Here is a 22,873-nt window from a genome sequence, read left to right as displayed (position 1 = left end):
TAAACCAAAGTAGTCAGTGAATTGGATCAACTGAGCTGTTTGGGTATTGTCATTGTCGCAAGTTAGTCTTCAATTTTTACCTTGGTGGTTAAAATCATGATGGATCCTCATCACAGTAGCATTAAACCACTGGTGCTGCAGAGGAGCTAGAAAATAACTTGAGTGCCATGTGTGCATTTGGCTTCACTTGCAGTAAATTGTTGGGTAAATTCACCAAACCCATGCACTGTGGAGAAAAAAACCCAAAGAGTGCATGGGTATGAGAATTCATGTTTCACTAACTTCTGCTCTGCACTCTTTTTGAGCACAGAGTCAGTGAATCTAAACATAATGATTTGATATAATTAACCTTCCATTACTTTAGCTTCACAGTTAATACCAGATACCAAATTGTTGTGTAATGAAATATAAGTAGCTGAATAACAGGCAAGCTCATCTTTCATAGTATTTACACATTTTATTACAATACAAAGTTGAAACAATTACTGAAAATTAATTTGTGAGAAATGTAGTTTGATTTAATACATTGAATTGGAAGCAATACCAACTTGAAAGCAACAGTGCTTTGGGAAACCATATCTGCAAAAAGGAGTCTTGCAGTGTAAAAATGCAGCAATAAACACCAGCAGAAATTACACAATAAAGATATTGTAGCCGTTAAATGATATTCTCAACTGAACCTATCTAATCAAAGAAACATAAATTGATCTTTTAACAGAAGCAACACGAAGTGGGAAGTAACTATGAAAAATGCTGAATATACTGTAGAATTTATGATATAGTCATTTACACTGAAACAAGAAACAAAGACATGAATAATTATTCATCTTTTCTTCAAATTTCTGTATCCAACAGCTTTGAAGCTATGTATGCTCATATTTACTCCATTTTTACAGGATTCTGTCAATCGCCTAATTAGCTGGAGAGCACATAATTTGCAAATCGTGAGCCTGGTCTATTTGGACGAAACATTTGTTGTTGTTTCTGCATCCACAGATTGTTCTGTCAGGTATATAATAGGATTGATATATACATAAAGCTTTATTGACATTTTTTCAACCAGTCAGCACTTGTACCTTTTGTATGTTTTCATGATTTTGGTGTCAGGTTAAGCAGGTTTTTCAACCAGTCAGCACTTGTACCTTTTGTATGTTTTCATGATTTTGGTGTCAGGTTAAGCAGGTTAAGTGTTTCATGTTACTCTTCATGCGTAACCTTTTTAAAATCTACATACATCGATATCTATTTAAAAATCTTCTATCCATGCACTTTTTAAAATGTATTCTTAAGCTGTGGGTGTTGCTAGCAAGGCTGGCATTTATTTCCCTTCCCTCGATGTCCTGAGAATGTGGTGGTTGACCTCCTTCTCGAAAGGGTACAAGCAGTTTGATACAACAGATTGGTTTGCTAGATCACTTCAGACACAGTGTGGTGTGTGACTGGAGCTACATACAAGCCAGACTGGAAAAGAATGACAGGTTTCCTTCCCTAAAGGATATTAGTGAACCAGTTAGATTTTTGCAAAATTACTATCTCCTGCCGACAGTGGCACTGCAGCACCTCAGTTTTACATTTCTGATCTCATCAGCCTTTAATGCTGAGAAAGACGAATACGCCAAACAACTCTACTGCTGTAATTTTTGCTCTTAACTGTAAGTAATAATATAAAATGAAAATATATAAAACTAAGGACCAAATGTATAACTTTAAAATGGGTCTAAATTATATCTGCGTTCGCTGGTTCACATGTTCTTCATCCTTTAACTGCTTCACCTAAGGACTGCACTTCGTCTTCACTCCCTATGTTCAACTCCTTGGGAGATCAACTAGTTATATATTAAAAATCTTGCTTCTGGTGTGCACTTTCAGTAAGGGCAGTTCTTACTTCCTTAACACCTACCTTTCATACCATTTCCATCACACTGCTTCTGTCACATCTGTCTGTCATTAAAAACTTGCCTATTTATTATATTTTTCTCTAATTGAGTCCTTCTACTTCATCCGTCTCCTTCCCATACCAGGGTGCTATTGGGGCAGTGCCACCTCATCAGAGCTAACAAGTGAGAGAAAGTGGAGGGAGGGCGTTATCTGTGCAGGCCTTGCACTCACTCAGGGAGAGGCAACCTGTCATGGGTCTCATTCACCCTGGTTTAAGGGTACCCGTTGAGGAGGAGGAACTGCATAGAGAAAGGGAGGTCCAGGCACTGGTAGGTGCACCCAGCAACTTTGGGACCCATGCTTCGGGGTCGTGGTGCTGGAGAAGGACACAGAGCAGCACATCAACAGCTTCCTGTGCGCAGAAGAAGCTACCCTCGCCAGAGTGGGTCTAATGGCCAATGCTCAAATACCTGCAGATGTTGGAGCGCCAGTTTGTATGATGGCTCAGTCTCTCCAGGGAGGCTGTCACTGATCTGTGTTCCATGATGCAGGATGAGCTGAGCCCTGTGGGACTCAGCGGACACCCAATGCCAGTGTTGCTGAAGGTTACCATGGCACTGAACTTCTACTCCACCCGATCATTCCAGGAATCAATTGGAGATATGTGTGGTGTTACAAGAGTTTTGTTTTGGTGTTGAAAACTTAGAATTCTGTGTTTTTAAAAGTGAGGATAGGATTTTTCTGTGGACATTGATTGCTGGAACTTGGTGGGTTTGAACTAAGTGAAATACACAGACTGCAAGGCACCTGTTATGACAGATCAAGATTTATGATTGTCCTGTGATTTGATTGTCGAAGTTAGTTTCACTTTTGGTTTGTGAAAAGACCAGTGAGTTGGACAAGGAGCAGGCATTTGAAATCTGGCTGTGACCTGCCTGGAAACCAGAGAAAAGGCCTCTCTGTAAAGGAAGCTTGCATTTCTTGAAAAGTGGCATCCGACTATTTGACTCTGGGACACCTCACCATACAGAAAACATCCAGAACATGATAAACTCAATCATTTTATTTTTTCCTTTTTATTCCTAAGAAACAGTTGTAAACCAAAAATCCTTTTTCCCGGTTAACCGTTTTTTTAAATATATGTATGGCTGCATGAGGGCTGGGAAGAATAAAGAGTTTCAAAAAATCTTTATATATATATATATATATATATATATATATATATATATAGATTTATCTCATTAGTAGTTAAGACTTATTATTTCTTTTCTAATAAATAGTTAATGTTGTTGTTGTTTGAAGAAACCTGGTTTGGTGTGCTTTATTCTGGGGGACAAAATTGAGCTGGTGGAGCCCTTCAGTATGCCCCAGTGAGGATCTCGTGTATCATGGTGGTATGCTGTGCACTGCACAACCTGGCGCTACAGAGCAGGGAAGGATTGACCAGTGAGGATATCGTGGAGTGTGATGCCTGTTGGATGATGAGGATGTGGAGGAGAATGCTGCCCAGGAAGTGCCAGATGAAGGACCCCCAGGGACAGCAGAAAAGCACCTGGCCTCCAACAGTCCTGCGACTGGCAGTGGCTTCGGCTGTCACAGCCTCCAACAGCTATTTAGGTGTGTCTGTGATGTGCTCACCAGGCTGTGTGCCTGAATCTAAATGTGAATGAATACCCACTGACATGTATCTATGCTGATGGAGAGTGAGGGGGAATTATGTGACTGTGCACCCTCTGAGGCTTCCTCCTCCTCCTCAGAGGTGGCCAGCTGTCCCTCAATCTCTCCAGCTCTATGTTCTTGTTGATGAGCGTGGCCTGCATGAGAGAACAGATAGATTGAAAGGTTATGGGTTTCCAATCGCGACATTCCAACGACCCCTGTTGTGGACCTTCATGTTGTTATGACAGTGCTTGGATATTTTTAAAGTTTTTTTTTGAGGACTCATGTATTTTAGAATTATGGACATTGTTTTATTTGGGAAAACTGAAAAGGATCCCATGGATTTTTTTAAAAAGAGGTCATCGGAAGGTCTTTTGGACTTGGTTTGTAAACAACTCTTACTGGAAGTCACCTGTCTTCAGATAAATACCCAGCAGGGGCTTTTTTACTTAGAGGAGATGTTTACAGAGAAGTGACAGGTCAGGATTTATAGGGGTCAGGAGGCTTGACTCTTGTGATTGGTTTCGTTTTGGACTGTGAGTTGGGGTGTGGAGTGTTTTGAAAGGAGTTTAAAAAATCAACCTGCCGAGGTCCAAACCCCAGCTCAGCCTTTTCCATTTCTTTGAAGATGTCTGCCAGCTTTTCCATCTCTCTGAGAAGCTCTTAGACGCGAGGGTAAGAAATAGAGAAATTGATGCTGCATTCCTCCTGAAAGGCCTGCCAGAAACCCCTGTTGCCGCATTTCTGCTGGAAAGCCTGCCAAACTGATCTTCAACATCGCCTGAAAAGAACTGTTCTAGAAATATCCCAGTGACAGCCGGCTACATGTATTTGGGATGCTAAACCAAAAAGGGACAACTGACATCTTTCCATAATCTCTTTTTTTCGTCAATAATTAGCAAGTATTTGGCCAAAGTATTCTTTTTTGTCTATTTTTTGGTTAACCAGTGTGTGTGTGTGTGTGTGTGTGTGTATGGGGCGAAGGTAAAAGGGAACTTTTATATTTCACTCTGTGTTAATGCTTTGCTTCGTTACTGGCTAGGTCTTGTTTTGTAATAAACTGATATTTTATTGTTTATTAAAGAAACCTGGTTGGTGTATTCTGGGATAAAAATAGACTCTATGATTGACTGTATCGGTAACTGGGCAAACATTTAAATATACTTTGTGACCTGTGGAGAATTGGAATGAGAAAAAACAATGCACTCCTCCTGCCTCAGTCATAACAATGTATCCAGTGGTTGACACATGAGCATCATGGCTCGTTTATGTCCAAGACATCCTCACTCACTCTCGGGTGGGTACCCCGTCTCGCCATCCACTATTCCTTGCCAGTTTCATTACTTCCTCTTCCATTGGGCTCAGGATGTGCAAATAAGGCACACCACCACTGGTCTTGGCCTGCACCTTTCGGTTGCGCACTGTTTTGTTCTGCAAACACAAAGGGGAACAACGTTATTCTGCCAGTGGAGACGAGCACAACAGCTATGCTGGTAGTAGTCCAGCAGCCCATGATGGGGGCAGACGAATGCCTCCCCCATGCAGCCACCCTCGAGGTACTTTGTGGGGAATGCAATGACAAACGCTCACCTCTCTCTGAGATGCAGCCATGCCTCAGGCAGCATTTCCTGCTGCCTTACCTCATTGCTCATGATTGGGTGGTCTCCCCTCTCCATTAAATGCATCCTCTTGCTCTGCCACGTGCAAGGCCCAAAGGTTCGAAAATGTATGAAGTACTCACCTTTGCAGACTGGATTAGGTCATTGACCTGCTTCCAGCACTGGATCCTGGTCTTGGGGCTGACCCCACAGGTGCTGACTTCCTCTGCTATCTCCACCCAGGCTTGCTTGGTCGGGCGGGCTGGTCTCCTCCTCCTCATGTCCCTTGGGAAGAGGACGTTCCCTTGCAGCCTCCATGAGAGCCTGAACCATGGGGTCACCTGGGGTCTTCCTTCAGCCATGGTAGTTGGGCCTACTTTCCTTCACTGGAGCCTTCCAAAGATAAATGCAGTAGTGAATGCAGGGCTGGCAGCCCATTAAAAATGGCCACAGCACCTGTCACGGCATCACCTGATTCCACCTTTGCCACCTCCCCTCCATCCTCCGTCCTCTTAATGGACTGAACTACTAAGAAATATAGATCTGTCGAATTTCTGTTTGCCTGACATGTCTCTCCCCATAAAACATTTTCCCTCCCTTTTTGTTCTTTCTGTTCAGGTAGCGGGTGGTGTGGTGAAATAGGGAAGGAGACATAACATGACATAGGCTGCATTATCCACTGGTAGGTGCAGGAAGCACCTGGGTGGGGGAATGGTTGAACCAGAGTCACACGCTTGCTTTCAATTGACAGGAATACAGAGCAATCTTTAGGTCACTAGTGGCAGCTGCAAACAGGTTTTGGATTGTGGGAGGAGGAAGAGATCTGGCCAGTACCAGAAAGCAATATGAAAGGTGTGGAGTTCTAACCACCTTGCTACACAGCTGCACCCCAGCTCTACATCCTGGTTTCTTTCCCTTGCTCTCAACCCTCGATCCTAATCTTCCCTTTGATCGCCTGTCACCTTCTCTCACTAATTTTCGTCTCAATTCATTACTTTTTCCTGGAAATCACAGCTGAGTTTAAGAACTTGTTATGTGGGGGATTGTGACACGAACCTGCATCCTATTAATTTTTGTCACATGCTTTGGAGTGCAGTGAGACAGTACCATCTCTGCAGCTCATTTTCTTGGCAACCCATGCAACTGGTCTATTGTTGAAAAGAAAAGTATTAAAAGGGGCGGTGATTGACTGTTTTAATGTTATTCAGGGTTTGGTATGCACCGAATGGACATTACATCGGATACTTTGGACAACACAGTTCTTTGATCTTTTCGAACCCCAGTGAGTTTGTTTTACCCTGTGACATAACTGAAGCACCTGTGGAAAGCAAGTCAAAGAAATCTGACGGGAGTGACCAGTTGGACTATCCCCTGATGTTGGATTGGGACAGGTGAGATGGGAAATATTAATTGAATTTGGTTGCACCAAATTGTAATGTTGAACTCTACAGAAATCACAGGTTGGATCTTCAGAGCCTGGCTGCGAGCTCAAAAAATGGAAAGAGCCACACGATCTGAAGGTGGGAGGCTGTCCATCCCCGACAATGGTGTCAGCTGCCTGTGTGCAGGCGCTGGGCCATTTTTAAAGGGCAGTCAGTCCTTCTGGCATATTTATATTTTTAAAGATCCCCCAAAATTAAATAAATAAATTTCTTATGCCCTTCCACCCCCCACCTGTGATAACAATTGCAATAACTATTTGCCCCTCCCCCCCAAAAAACACTGATCTTTAACATCTGACCTCCCCCCCCACCCCCCAAACTGCACAAAGTTTAAGGTTCAATCCTTCCCACCATCCCCTACACCCATTACCTTTATTTGACCCTGTTCCCCCCTCCCCACCGCACGAACAAACTTGCCTCCTCCTCCCACCCCACCAGTGTGGCACAACGTTTCCCTGGACGGGTACCTGAAGGCGCAGGAGTGCCTGCTACCACGTTGAAGATCGCAGCAGGCCCTCAAGATTGGAGATAAATGTATTTAAAATTATTAATTTTATTGATTTGCATATTTAAATTGTGGTCCCAGCGACAGGTGTGCCGGCACGGAGCCTCACCGCCGCCGTGTGGATCGGGCCAGGCCCTGCCGGCATCGAGGTTCGTGGCGGGCATCATCCAGAGCCATTTTCAGGCGTTTCCCCCCCCCACCCAACCACAGATCACGGGCTTGTTAAAATCCAGCCCCACATCTTTTTAACATGAAAACTCTGATAGAAATGCGTATTGATTCATAAAATGTAATTATTTTGTGCCTTTTATGGTATGCATATGCAATCTGAAGTATGTTAATGCCTAATAATGTGAAAATAGCCTCACAGTGTGGTATGTGATTCGTCTGTGTGGTCTACATGTAAAACCAGGCAAAGGAAGTAAGAAACAGTGGCCAGAAGCTTGACTCCATAGTGCCCAGTTTTTGGTCCCACAAGTGCCATTTCTGGTGCTAGCCATGCCAGTTGCCATTTTGGTGAAGGTGTTGAGAAGTATGCAGGGCGCATCCACCAGAAGTGTGCAGCAGAGCAGGCAGATCATAATGTCAATCAACAAGCAATGCTGGTTTGACAGCAGCGTTGCCATTTTGGAGCTCAACACTTCAGCTAATGCCCTGTTTTAACATTGCACAACTGAGCACGCATTCAGCAGCGGAAAGACCCTCGCCCCGCCCCCAACCAGTGCTATTTAAAGGGTAAGCTGCTGATAGATTTCTACTGGTTGTTGTTGTGATTATAGATGTTTTGCGGTTTCTGAAGTTTTTTAAAGTTGCTAAAGTATAAAGGGAGTTGTCTGGCAGGTGCTGTAGAAATTTATTCTCACATCAAGCCTTCTGCACAAATCATTTGCTCCAGATATGGCTGCAATAATGCATCCTCCTCGGACTACAGCATGACAGGGAAAATAAGTAGAGGTGACATGGAGCAAGATAAGCTGCTGGAAAGGGGGAGAGGAAGAAGTAGAGAAGGGCTCTCAGCAGAAGGCCATATCCGTCCAGGGTGCTCAGGGAACAATTATCCTGCCTCAGTCTCAGTGAGGAACAGTGTGTCAGACATCTCCACTTCAGTAAGGACATCATCACTGAAATCTGCCATCTGCTCCAGCCACTACAGCGACATCAAAGCAGGGCGAAGCTGGCATTGCCAATGGCTATGAAGGTGACTGTGGCCATGAACATTTATGCGCTTGGCTTTTTTCAGGCTGAAACAGGCGATATTTGCAACATCTCCCAGTTTGTCATCCCATGTTGCATACTGAGACTCTGTAGGAGAGCTGAATGAATACATTTCATTCTCTTTGGCCAGAGAGAAGCAGGCGGAGAAAGCATGTAGCTTTGCAAGGATTCCAGGCTTTCCCATGGTGCAGGGTGCCATTGACTGCATGTACATTGCTTTGTAGATGCTGCATGTCCATTCTGAGATATACGGCAACCAAGAAGGATTCCGTCCCCTCAGTGTCCAGCTGATGTGCTACCATACACAGCGTATCATGCAAGTCAATACCCGGTATCCTGGCATCAGTCATGATGTCTTAATTCTGTGGAACTCCGCTGTGCCATCTGAATTTGAGTCACCGTGAGGAAGCATTGCTCTGGAGGAGCTCTGCAGTACTCAGCAGAGCGAGTGTTACAATTCATGATGGTCTGCTGCAGGTTGCACAACCTCGCTATCATAAGGGCACAGTCCTTACTAGCAGCTATGTGGCAAGCAGCTGAGGAGGAGGAGGCAACGAACACAGCCCCTTTCTGACTGGGCTGTCTGTGATTAACTCATCTGACTGCAATACCAGCCACCCTATTCACCAACAATCCCACACCTGACCTTCCCTGTCACTTAGCATCACAGCATCCACTCGGCCACAATGCAAAAATAAAAGCCACCACAGACTAAACATTCCAAACCAAATTTATAAATCAAACTATGCTATTTGCATACAATCATCAACTAATCACTGGTTTGCATTCCTCCTGTTTTGCATTCGCTTAATGCCTGTATTCTGTGTGGCTTTGCCTGTCCTAGTGCTCCTAAGCAGTACTACCCCAGTGGCTGCAGCATGGCTGGCGGAAGGCTTTCAATGGGGGAGACTACACATGGCCTTGCAAGATGACCTCAAGCGGCTCGTGCCCTAGAAGGCTTGGCTTTGAACCTCCCCAAGGTTGCAAGGACTCACCAGAATTATTAAAATCTAGGCTTACCCTGGAAATTATGGCAAGATCACCCAATTCACTTCCAGTGAGTGCAAATGCTATCCCACCATTATCCCACTTGGGTTTTACCTAACAGGAAAGTATACTTTTGCTTTATTGTCAGAAAGAAAATGTTTTTAAAGCCCCAGGTGTTATTTTCTCCCTTTATTGTGTTCAATGTAATTGAAGTTAAAGTGACCACTGAATATACCATACACCTTTAATTTTACTCAGCTAAGATGATAAATGAATATTATCCAATGTAATTTATTTTTAATTGCTTTATGATTAGATGGAAGCCATTTGATCGAGAAGCATATTACATAAAGCAGATGCAACAGCGGAAAGTTCTCGACGTGGATCATGATAAGAAATTATTTAAATCAGTGACTATACCTAGGGTAGGGATGATTCTTTATTTTAACATAATACACTGGTGCTACATAAGTGCTCCTCCAGGCCCTACAAGGAAACCTCAGGTCTCACCAGCCCTGGGCTTCTCTCCCTCTCCCTATCCCCCTCCGCTAGCTGCTAGCACTATTGGAATTCCCCACTCCTGAAAACGTATCCTAGTGTCAGGGGCTGTTTGTTCCCTCTAGTGGGCAGCTATGGCTGTTTTTCCCCCCTAATTTTAACAGCTGGGCAGTCACTTCCTACCAACTTTCAGACCAGTTTCGTTGGAAGTCTGCCAGGGGCCTGTTAATGAGGTTCAGATATTAAACTTGGCTGGGGCTTCCTCACTGACATATCTGGAGGGACTGAATGGTTGCTAGTCCATGTTCCTGCTTGGGACTTAAAACTGAGCCCCCGATTTGAATCAGCTAGGCTGAGAAATACTTCCGAAAATATGACTACAACAAGCAAATTTAATTAGCTATCAAGAAACAAAGCTGCAATTAAACACTTATAACCAACTGTTTCCACAAGATGCTTGTAGTTGAATTGAATAGCATGACCCTTCTAGCGCAGGCAAACTAATTGTTGCACCTTTATATTAGAATATAAGTGAGTACTAGGAGATAGAGGTGAAAATGTGGAATTAAGGTGAGTTACTGGGACTGTTTGAAGCTAGAAAGGCATTAACAATCAAAACTGAAGAGAAAGAGGGTGGGGTGAAGGCAGTAACATGTATAACCTTGATTTTGAGTGGGACAAAATCACAAATTCCCCACTTTAGGAATGCGAAAAGAAGGTGGATGGAACAGAGGAGGGAGAGTGGAAAATTGTAATTTAGAGTTGCTTCTCCAGACCAGGATTATTTTAAAGTAACATGCAGATTCTGCTAGGAAGAAGTCTTGAGATTTTCAAGTCCAGATTTCCCAGTGAACAACCAGATCAGCCACATGCCAGATACGTGTAAGCTGTGACCCAGGGATAGCTGTTGTAACGTGCAGCAATGTAGGGACAAGCCCATTAAAGGTGAACACTTAATGCAGTTATGAAGGTGATCAAGAGAATGGTAGGGCAGAGAAGATGGAGATTGAAATTTGAGAATTAGGCAGTAGTTGTTTCCAAGAACAGAAAGAAAAAGTGGGGGACGTTTGGCTGTTGAGAATGCGTAGAAGGCAGAAGATGAGAGTTTGAGAAAGCTTTGCAAGTGATAGAGATCTCAGCTTGAACAGATTGGAGGAGGGTGCACCCCTGAAATAAGTGCTAAATCAATTCTTTTCTCAAAATATATAGATGACTTGGATTTAGGCATAGGGAGTACAAATTCAAAATTTGCTGACAATACAAAAGTAGACGATTTGGCAAACAGCGAGGCAGACTGTAAAAGGAGAAAAAAATAGGTTAGCAGAATAGGCAGAGTGTAATTTAATGTGGAGAAGTGTGAGTTATTACATTTTCAGAGAAAAATTAAGTAGTTTGTGAACAGTGATTATTTTCAAGATTTCTGTGCTATCTACCTGCATGACTTGGACAGAAATGAATTGAGAATTTTTTTGTTCCACTACGTACTTCTCAAAATTGCACAATACAAGTGAGTTTATATTCATATATATGTGGTTAATGACACATCACTCGGCCTTGGAGATACTGTACCATATATGACCTTTTCATGGATTATGGTTTGCTCCCCTTCAGTGGCAGATGTTTTTGAAGATGCAATTTAGCTCTCACCTTACATTGCTCTACAATAATAATATCTACAATAAAATTCATGGGCATTATCTCATTATAGTGAAGATGCAGTTATCAACTTCTTTAATGTGGACATTTTACAAATATATTGACAACCTATTGAAATTCTTAGCCAGGGCTAAATTGTGGCGAGTCGAAGAGACTTAGTAGTTGGCAGGAAAAAAGACAGAGGCGCAAGGGGAGAGCCAACTGTGCAACAGCCCCAACAAACAAATTTCTCTGCAGCACCTGTGGAAGAGCCTGTCACTCCAGAATTGGCCTTTATAGCCACTCCAGGCGCTGCTTCACAAACCACTGACCACCTCCAGGCGCGTATCCATTGTCTCTCGAGATAAGGAGGCCCAAAAGAATTGAAATTCTTGATTTAATTTTAATTTAAGTGAGAATTATTTTGGTTACATAACATTCTATTTAATATATCAATGAGGGATAAGCAAAAAAAGCATAACATAGGCCATAATTTCTGGTTACAGAATTATTGGTAAAAAGGTAGAAAAATGGTTTATTGAATTCAAATAATTTACTAAATATTTTGCAATGACAAAGAACATGGACATGATGCAACGTAGATTCACAAGGATGTCATCAGGGAAGAGGGAACATAGTCAAGATGAGACTTGAAAGAAATAGGGCAATATTCACTCTAGCCTGGAAGGCTAAGGAGGGGTGTCTAATTGAAGTTTGAGGGAGTAGCTAAGTGTTAACTTCGCTCAGTTCTGAGTCAGAATGTGTGGGCTCAGGCCCCTCTTAAGACTTTGTACATCATTTAGGCTGATAGTTCAATGTAGTACTACTGATTTGCATCATTGTTGGAGGTGTTGCGGGCCTTTGGTGAGTTGGGAGCACAACTGCGGCGAGTAACTTACCTCCTGACTCCCCAAAGCCTGTCCACCATCTACAAGGCATAAGTGAGGAGTGTGATGGAATACTCTCCACTTGCCTGGATGGGTGCAGCTCCAACAACACTCAACACCATCCAAGACAAAGCAGCCCGCTTGATTGGCACACCATCTACAAACATTCACTCCCTCCAGCACCGACGCACAGTGGCAGCAGTGTTAACCATCTACAAGATGCACTGCAGCAATGCACCAAGGCTCCTTAGACAGCACCTTCCAAATCAGCGACCTCTACCAACTAGAAGGACAAGGGCAGCAAATGCATGGGAACACCACCACCTGCAAGTTCCCCTCCAAGACACACACCATCCTGACTTGGAACTATATCGCCATTCCTTCACTGTCGCTGGGTCAAAATCCTGGAACTCCCTTCCTAACAGCACTGTGGGTGTACCTACCCTACATGGACTGCAGCGGTTCAAGAAGGAAGCTCACCACCACTTTCTCAAGGGCAATGAGGGATGGGCAATAAATGCTGGCATAGCCAGCAACGTCCACATCCCATGAATGAATAAAAAAAAAATTCCCTTCCTTCTCAGGCCACGGAGGTCAGTAATACCCAACAGAGCTTACTGATCTGGGTGAGGAAGGGATGTGACATGCTCTCTCTACCCTCTAGAAATAGGAAGAGGTTGCAGAAGCCACTTGGAATATTTAAAAAAAGATATTTATATCCTTCCCTGATCTTTGGTGGGGTGGGGGGGGTTCAGTCCTTGATTCCAGCCTGGATTCTTAGGTGGGTCAATTTCAACTGAGTGTTCGGGAGGTATGCCTGTTCGTACCGGGCACATTTTGTTAAAACTATGCATGGGAACTCCAGATTTAGGGAGTACCTGCAGCCCCACCCCCACTTATATTGATGGCCTTATAGGGATGGACAGAGGGTCCAACTTCACAAGACAAATCAAGAACTCATCCACTGTACCTGGGTCCTAGTCAAGTTTGCGGGCTTTCTGGCAGACTCTCACCAAACTTAAAGTGGGATACCACAAGAGTGGCTCAAAATGTCGAACCCAACAAAATATTAGAATTTGTGGAAATTGCAAGGAAGTGGGATTAGAGCAGAGCTAGCAATAGACAGATATGAATGGTTTCTCACTGTTCAAATTTCTGTGATTCTGTAATCTGGATAGAAATATGGAGCTTCAAATGTTCAAAAGCTACATTTTGTTGAAAAATCCTGTTACAGGCTGAACCTAAGCTAAAGCTCTTTCTATTTGATATTTTTCAAGTTAAAGTGATGTCTTGCAGAAAGAAATGCTTATCTACTTTTGATGTCTAAAGTGTTCAGATCTAAGTTTTGGTTTCTTCACTGATGATGAAACCCCACCTAAATTGGTGACTTGGTTCAACAAATAGAACTTCATTGTAATATAAAAAATAAACAAGTAGTTCTCTTTCCTCCCTAACCCCATGATGGTAAATGCACTATTTATATAAGTGAACCAGACCAGGCAGCTGCAGATTTGATCCCTCAACTGTATCTGATTTCAGTCAGTCTGTTGGTAAAACACATAAATTAATGTATCTACATGAAAGGGTACCTTCCCCAGAAAGTGGTTACAGGGAAAAGGTTATTTAAAGTTTTAAAAAAATGTTTTAAATTCTTATGTGGTAGTCAGCCCACCAAAAGAGTTTGCTATATCTACAGTAGTACTGTTAACTCAATAAGCAGTGAGGAGATTCTTGTAGCCAATGGCATATTTCATTATCTAACCTTGGAGACCTCAAAAGACATTTGGCTTAATCAGGAGCTTATTTTCTGATGCTGTGTTGACATCCAATGCTATTTTCAGTAGTTCTGTTCCTATAGTCCTTTTGTTCACAGGTTTAGTTGCTTTCCCTCATCATTCAATTTCCAATCATTTAGACATGTCGTAAGCTTAGTAAATAACAGTGAATAAAGGTGCAATTAATGATTCACTTCTGTTTGATTACCAACAGCTCAAATCACATCCAATGGAAAGTTCTATATCGGGTACTAGAGCAATGGGTGCTGTATTTCGAGCTCTTCCTGTGTACAATGTAAGTTAATACATATTATTGTTTTTAACAGAGGAAATAAAGTGCTTGATAAGCTAACAAATGAAATCTAATAAATAAGACTTTAGCTGCAAATATAAAATATAATGCAAAGCCACTGAGGTACCAATATGAATACTGCAGTTTAAAAAAACGAAGTCCCTTTGTATCTATTAGAATTATTTCTGTTGAAAATATAAAAGCACTGACTTTTTTATGCACCCCTTAATTTTTGAGCCTCATCTGCCAATGTAGGTACTGATTCAGCATTAAATATAACTTCAATTATTTTTCACACCTACAAGTAAATTTAAAAAGAGGGGATTAGAGGTACATTTCTTTCGAAATTCCTCTTACTGATTCCCAGGGATGAGGAAGAGTTCTTCTACAGCTAGGAGCAGAGGCAGATGCATCTGCATTAACGGAAGGCTCAGCAAACCCACTCAAGGAGCTGCAGTGTAGCTCACATCACAGTTACTTGTGCATCACTGAAGAATTGTGTCATCATCGCTTACAGTTCACCAAGGAGGGTGATAAAGAATTGCTGTCTCTTGCAGCCACATCTCCAAATCTACTCAATAGCTGGAATAGATCTGCCCTGAAAGTCATGGCTGACTTTAACTTCTATGTAATTGGCTCTTATGAAGTTTCCAGTAGTAACATTTATCAGGTTACAGTGCACCACTGCAAACATCAGCTCAATAATGCATTGATGCACAGGATTTAATGGGACCAATTTTCCTGACACCTTCCATCGGAACATGCTGCACCTTGTCAGACTGAGCTGTTCCTATCTTTTGTGGACCAGAGAGGCCTACAGCTGGAGGAGGAGCCGTTGGCCTCTGGAAAATTTTGTTGTTTTGGAGAATAGCAGCCAAAAGACCTCCAAGCCCAAAGATTTACTAGTTCCCTAAAAGTAAAAGTAGGACAGTTACCTGCTGCACCATCTTGTCTTGCTGACTGGCCCTCTCAGATCCTCCAGATGCAAGGACCACCTCCAACCTTCTTGGGCTAGCAAAGAAAATGGGCGCCTCTTGGATATAACCAGAGGAAATTGAAGCATTATCTTGATGAGTACAGAATCTAAAAGCTTCAATGGAAAGAACAGATAATTAGTCACATGTCTGTAGAAGGACATAAACAGAGCAGACTATGGATCGGCAATCAGAAAGTTAGTCCTAGTAGATGTTGCCTTACAGCTGACTAGGGTCTCCCAAATTCTGGAATAATTGTGCACAACTATCAGCAGAGGACCCTTTGTGCATGAAAGGGAAAGACAAGGGCCAGAACGGGGCCATGGAAGATGGAGACAATTAAGCCTGGAGCTATTGGCTCCACTGGATGACAAATCCGAACTGCAGTAAAGAACCTATACTCTTAATACTTGGTAGCTTGCACAACACAAGCCTTCCCTGCATCTTACTCACGATGAATTGCTGCAATAACCACAAATTGCATCACTATTCCTCACCCACAACACACTTGCAATCATATTCTGAAGCAGAAATTTGTGTATGATAAAGAAAATACCAGCACAAAGTTTAAACCAAATTCTTAAAATATATTTTTGTGGAATTGTGGTATGTTATATGCATTACTCATGTTATTTTATCTCCACCTCTTCCCCTTTGTGGCAATGTATTGTGAAGTGTCTCCTACTAACTAAACTACTACTTCTTTGTAACAATGTGCGGGGAATGTGTCCTCATAACTAATCCAGCACTCCTCTAGGTGCTACCCTAGTAGGAGCAAGAAGTAAATAGGCTGGTTCCTGGAGAACCCTGAAGGATTGCTGGGATAGGGTGACTTGTTCCCTCTTTCTGTAGAATCATAAGATAGGGACATAGATACAAGAAAAATAGTAATGACAATTGTTAGAAAAGACATTGACTAGGCCATTGTTGTACTGTGTACAATTCTGGATGCCCCATTATAAAAAGGTCATTATAACCATAGTGTACAGGATCCACCTAGATGATGACAATGACAGGAATTTATCATTGTGAGAAAAGACTTGAGAGACTGGGATATCCCCAATGAAACAGAAAAGCCTAAAAACAGATTTAATAAGTTAAAAAAAAAAATGTAGGGTTTTAAATAGAAAAAAATAAGGAAAGACTATTTCCTTTGGTTTGGTAATCAATAAGCAATTAAAAATTCTCACTAGGAGAGAGAATAGCAGATATTTCTTTACTCCAAGGCTTGTTAGAGCACAGAATGCTTTGTCACAGGGAATAGTTGGGGCAGAAACTACTGTATCTTTTGAAGGGGACATTGGATAGATATTTGAAACAGCTGAAGATGCAAAGCTATTGGAAGAGCACTGGCAGTGGGATTAGTTTTTATTTTCTCTTGAAAACAGCCAGATCAGACATAATGGGCCGAATCGCCCCCTACTGCTTTGTAGTCTTCTATGTTTATATCGTTCTGTGCAACTGCAGACACATCGTTTAATGCTTTGGAGACTTCCTTGCTTTCCAGGTCTGCATGGGTTATTTGGGTTGGGCAGCTGGGTGGCATGGATAAGTCTCCCAAACATAGCCAGCAACATAAGGGGAAGGGTAGGGACTCCAGACTCCTGAGACTTCAAATCTCAAACTGTTAATTTTGTTTTAGAGCATTGATAATGAATATAATGCAGACACTATTTTTCATGGTTTTACTGACATAGGGTGTCGACACCCTATCAGATTCTATGGCTCAGTGTTTATCAAGGTGGAGGGAGATCAACTTGGAAGTGGCTGCCTTAAACTCTTAGTTGGAGTTTGCAATTGAATAAAATGCATTTGAAACTTTTAAACATTGAGTTCCTCTGAGATTAATGCTCTTGGACTGCACGCTTCCCACTATCTATGCATTTAATTTCACGAGAGAGACCAAGTTCCATATTTCACTTGAAGAGCTTTGACTCATCATATAGTTTCCTTAGTTTTAGTCCCTTCAAAAAGCATCCTGTACAAACAAGATAAATATAAATGATGGAATAAAGTGTTTACCTTTTAGAAATAGACAGTGACAATAAATGTAGCGAAGTGAAAATTTCCACAGACAACTTATTATTCTTGGGTAGTTAGCTTTCTGAAATCATGGAGAAATGAGGTACAATCACAGAGTAGATGGAGGGATGCAAAGGTTGAAGGCTGCAATTCAGTCTCCAGGATGGGGGGGTTGTGGGCTGGGGAGAAAGTACTTACTCTATTTTATTTTTCAATGTATCATCTCCTCCACAGATCGATCCTTTATTCCGGGTAGGTCCATTTGAGGGCATTTCGGTTCGTCGAGGAGAAGGTGGTCATGATTCCCTCCATAACATTTTTGCAGGAGAAAGAAAAGGCATCACTGCGAATGTTAAAAAGGTAAGTAATTCTGAGTAATCAGCAAGAGTGAAATTGACAAAAAGGTCATTTTATTTCTCAAAGCCTATGTTTACAAATACTTGCGCATATTATTAATATACCACTGCTAATTGGACAGTTTAAACCAGTCATCACTCCAAACTAGTTGAGATTGCTTGTTATTTTTATATGGATTGTGATGGCTTGTGCTTTAAAATGAAAAAGCATGTACTATCGCATCCAGTTTCAGAATGACACTAAACATTCCCCTGCCCTGCAGACTGTGATGTATGAGAAATTCCAACAAAAGGAAATTCCGCAAAAATAAGTATTTAAAATACAAGCACGTTTAGGGTTGATGCAAGGTTGTTCAGACTTCACCCCAATTCAAAATGTAAAGTATATCTGTGTGCAAAGTTATCTAAATTGAATTTACCCAAGTAGTTTGAAGCTGCCATTGGAAACAAAAAAAATCTTGCATTTATATAGCACCTTTCACAAACTCATGACATCCTGAAGCACCTTAGTCATTGAATTACTTTTGAAGCCACTGTTGTAATTTCGGAAAAGCGACAGCCAGTTTATGTACTGGGTACACAAACAACAGTGAGATGATGACCAAACAATCTGTTTTAGTGATATTAGCTGGGGTATTAATATTGGCCAGGACACACAGAATCAGATAAACATGAAAAGGTTACAGCATAGAAGAAGGCCATTCAGCCCATCAAGCCTGCAATGACTCTCTGCAAGAGCAATTTAGCTATTCCCACTCCCCTGTTCTTTCCCCATAGCTCTGCAATATTTTTCTGTTCAGGTGCTTATTCAATTTCCTTTTGAGAATCACAAATGAATCTGCCTCCACTGTCTTTCAGACAGTGCATTTCAGATCGTAACCACTCACTGCATGAAACAATTTTTCCTCATGTCACCTTTGATTCCTTTAAATCTGTCTTCTAGTTCTCGTCCCTTCTGCCAGTGGGGTCAGTTTCTCTCTGTCTACTCTATCTTGATTTTGAACACATCTTTGAAAGCTCCTAACAACCTTCTCTTCTGTAAAGAGAACAACTAGCTTCTCCAGCTAGTCCACATAACTGAAGTCCCTCATCCTTGGAACCATTCTCGTAAATCTTTTCTGCATGCTCTCTAAAACTTTCACATCCTTCTTAAAGTGCAATGCCCAGAATTGAACACAATACTCCAGTTGAGACCAAATCAGTATTTTTTATAAAGTTTCATCATAGCTTCCTTGCTTTTGTACTTTATTCCTCTATTTATAAAGCCAGGATCTCATTTGCCTTTTTAACCACTTTCTCAACCTGTTCTTCCACCTTCAACAATTTGTGCACAATATACCCCCAGGTCTCTCTGTTCCTGCACCCCTGTACCCTTTAGTTTATATTGCTTCTCCTCATTCTTCCTACCAAAATGTATCAATTTGTAGTTCTCAGTGTTAAATTTCATCTGCGACGTGTCTGCCCAAGCCACCAGCCTAGGTCCTCATGAAGTCTATCACTGTCTTCCTCACAGTTCACTATACTTCCATGTTTTGTGTCATCTGAAATGTTGAAATTGTGCCCTGCAGACTAAAGTCTAAGTCGTTAATATATATCAAGGAAAGCAGTGGTTGTAGTACCGACCCCTGGGGAATCCCACTCTATACCTTCCTCAAGTCCAATAAACAACTGTTTGCCACTACTCTCTGTTTCCTGTCATCCATGCTGGCTTTCCTTAATTATTCCACACTTGAGCAAGTGACTGTTAATTTTATCCTGGATTCTCATTTCTGAAAGCCTTCCCACAACTGAGGTTAAACTGCTCTGTAGTTTCTGGGTTTATCCGTACATCCTTTTTTGAACAAGGGTGTAGAATTTGCAATTCTTCAGTCCTTTGGCAGCACCCCAGTATCTAAAAAGGATTGGAAGATTATGGCCAGTACCTCTGCAATTTCCACCCTTACTTCCCTCAGCATCCTCTGGTCCTGGTGACTTATCAACTTTAAGTACAGCCAGCATTTCTAGTATCTCCGCTTTATTAATTTTTAGCCAGTATTTCAACCACCTTCTTTTCACTATGACTTTGGCAGTATCTTCTTCCTTAGTAAAAAACAGATGCAAAGTACTCATTGTAGCACCTTAGCCATGCCCTCTGCCTCCACGTGTAGATCTTTTTTGGTCTCTAATCAGTCCCATCCCTCCTCTTGCTACCTTTTTACATCTTACATAGAAGACTTCTGGATTCCCTTTTATGTTAGCTGCCAATCACTTCTCATACTCTCTGTTTGCCCCTTTATTTCCTTTTTCATATCCCCTCTGAGCTTTCTTTGTTCAGCCTGATTCTCACTTGTATTATCAACCTGACTTCTGTCATATGCAGTCTTTTCTGCTTCATCTTACTCTCTTTTGTTATCCAGGGAGCTCTGGTTTTGCGTGCCCTACATTTAATGTACCTCGACCAAACCCAAACTATCTCCTCTTTAAGGCAGCCCATTGTTCATCTACAGTTTGCCTGCTAATCTTTGATTCCAATTTGCTCAAGACAGATGCATTCACAACCCTCTGAAAACGGCCCTCCTCCAATTAAGTATTCTTACTCTAGATTGCTGCTTGTCCTTTTCCATAGCTAATCTATAGCTTTTGATACTATGATCACTGTTCCCTAAGTTTCCCCTTTTAACATTTGATCCATTAACCCACTTCATTCCCCAAAACCAGATCCAGCAATGTCTCCTTCCTCATTGGGCTGGCAACATACTGATGTAGAAAATTCTCCTCAACACACTGCAGAAATTCTTCCTCCTCTCTGCCCTTTACACTGTCACTATCCCAGTCTAAATTAGGATAATTGAAGGCCCCACTATCACTATAGTTCGTGCATCACTCTGTAATTTTCCTGCAAATTTGCTCCTCTATAACTTTCTTACTGGTTGCTGGCCTATGGAATACACCCAGTAGTGTAATAGCATCTCTATTGTTTGTTAACTCTAACTAAATAGAGTCTGTACTTGACCTCTCCAGGACATCCTCTCTCGCAATGTAATATTCTCCTTATTCAGTACTTCCACCCCTCCTCCTTTCTTTCCTTCCCAATTTTTCCTGAACATGTTATATCCAGAATATTTAGCACCCAGTCCTGCCCTTTTTTGAAATAAAAACAGAAAGTGCTAGAAATACTCAGCAGGTCAGGCAGCATCTATGGGGAGAGAAGCAGAGTTAACATTTCAGGTCTGTGACCTTTCATCAAGCCCTTTTTTGAGCCAGGTCTCTGTTATTGCTGTAACATCATATTCCTGCCTGGCTATTTGCAGCTGCAGCTCACCAATTTTATTTATCACACTTTCTGCATTTATATACATGTGCTATAAATCTAATTTAGACCTTATTGTATTCCCTCTTAGTCTGACCCCACCTTGCTATTTCTTGTCCTAATGCTATCTGTCTCTCCCAATCCTTTGTGCACCTTGTTTCTACTTTTTAATGGTATTTCCTGGTTCCTGTTCCCCTACATAATTAGTTTAAACCCTCTCCAACAGCAAAACTCCTCACAAGGCTCTATTGAGGTGCAAGCCATTCGGCCCGTAGAGGTCCCACATCCACAGAACTGATCCCAGTGTCCCAGGAATCTAAAGCTCTCCCTCCTGCACCATCTCTCTAACCACGCATTCATCTGCTATATCTTCCTATTTCTATATTCACGAGCGAGGGACACTGGGAGTAATCCGAAGATTACAACCTTTCAGGTTCTGATTATTAATTTCATTCCAAGCTCTCTCAAACCTGCCAGCAGTACCTCATCCCTCTTTCTTTCTTGGTCAGGCTGTTCACCTTCTCCCCTCGGAATGTTCTGCAGATGCTCAGTGACATCCTGGGCCCTGGCACCAGGGAGGCAGTGTACATCCTGGAATCATGTCTACGGTTGCAGAAACACCTGTTCGTTCCCCAAGCGTTGTGAATCTGTGGAATTCACTACCCCAGAGTGCGGTGGATGCCGGGACATTGAGTAAATTTAAGGAGGAGATAGACAGATTTTTAATAAGTAATGGATTGAAGGATTATGGAGAACGGGCAGGAAATTGGAGTTGAGGCCGAGATGAGATCAGCCATGATCGTATTGAATGGCAGAGCAGGCTCGAGGGGCTGAATTGCCTACTCCTTATCCTAGTTCTTGTGTTCTTATGAGCAAACTGTGCTGCTGTGGAATCTGGCTGCACTGCCCCAAGGAACCATCACCCTCACTAGTATTCTGAATACTGGTTAGACAGTGAGATGCATGCAGGGGACTCCAGCACTACCTGCCTGGTCCTCCTTTACTGTCTGGTGGTCACCTATTCTCTCTTTGCCTGCACACTCTTAAGCTGTGGGGTGACCACTTCCAGACATGAGCTATCCACGTAGCTCTTAGACTCATGGATGCACTGCAGTGACGCAGTTGCTACTCAAGCTCTGATCCCCAGAGCTTGAACTCCTCCAGCTGATGACACTTCCTGCACATGTGGTTACCCAGGACATGCCAAGAATCCTGGAGTTCCCACATGGAATAGGATGTGCATTTCTATGGGTCTGTGGTGCCCTCCCGTGCCTCTTTTAGACTAAAGGCCAGCTCGGGTCTCCAAACAAAACCTGACCCAAGCCCGACTGAACCACATCCGACCCCAAGCCCGACTCGGCCCGAGTCCTTCCATTGTTTCCCACGCCTGACCCGACCCGACCCGACCATCAGTTAACCTACCTTCCATTTTTCACTTTGTTGCTGATCTGCACAAGCTTAAAATAGCTAACAAAACCACCTTTCTAGTCCAAAAATTACATTAACTGTGAAACCACTTACCTGAGGTTGTGATAGAGCGTGTCCGACCCGACCTGACCTGACCCGAGCCCGAATGCCGGACATGGAAATCTGACCCGACCCAAGCCCGACACATGTTGTTGGGTCCCATCGGGTTCGGGTTGGGTAGCCGGCCTTTATTGTAGACTATTAACTAACTTACAAGAAATAAACTTAAGACTTAAAAAAAACACTCAACAGCGACTCCCCAAACAGCTTCTTCCCTTATGCTGAGGCCACATTAGGTGTTTTTTTAACATACTCACTAACACTCGTGCTCCTTTACCTCTGGGCTCTCTTTTTTTCCTGCTGTCCTTTATCATAGCTCCCTTTCTCACTGCTT

The sequence above is a fragment of the Heterodontus francisci genome, chromosome 13, assembly GCF_036365525.1.
Source record: "Heterodontus francisci isolate sHetFra1 chromosome 13, sHetFra1.hap1, whole genome shotgun sequence".
Lineage (NCBI taxonomy): Eukaryota > Metazoa > Chordata > Chondrichthyes > Heterodontiformes > Heterodontidae > Heterodontus > Heterodontus francisci.
The sequence above is the reverse complement of the archived record's forward strand: the minus strand, read 5'-3'. Positions refer to the sequence as shown.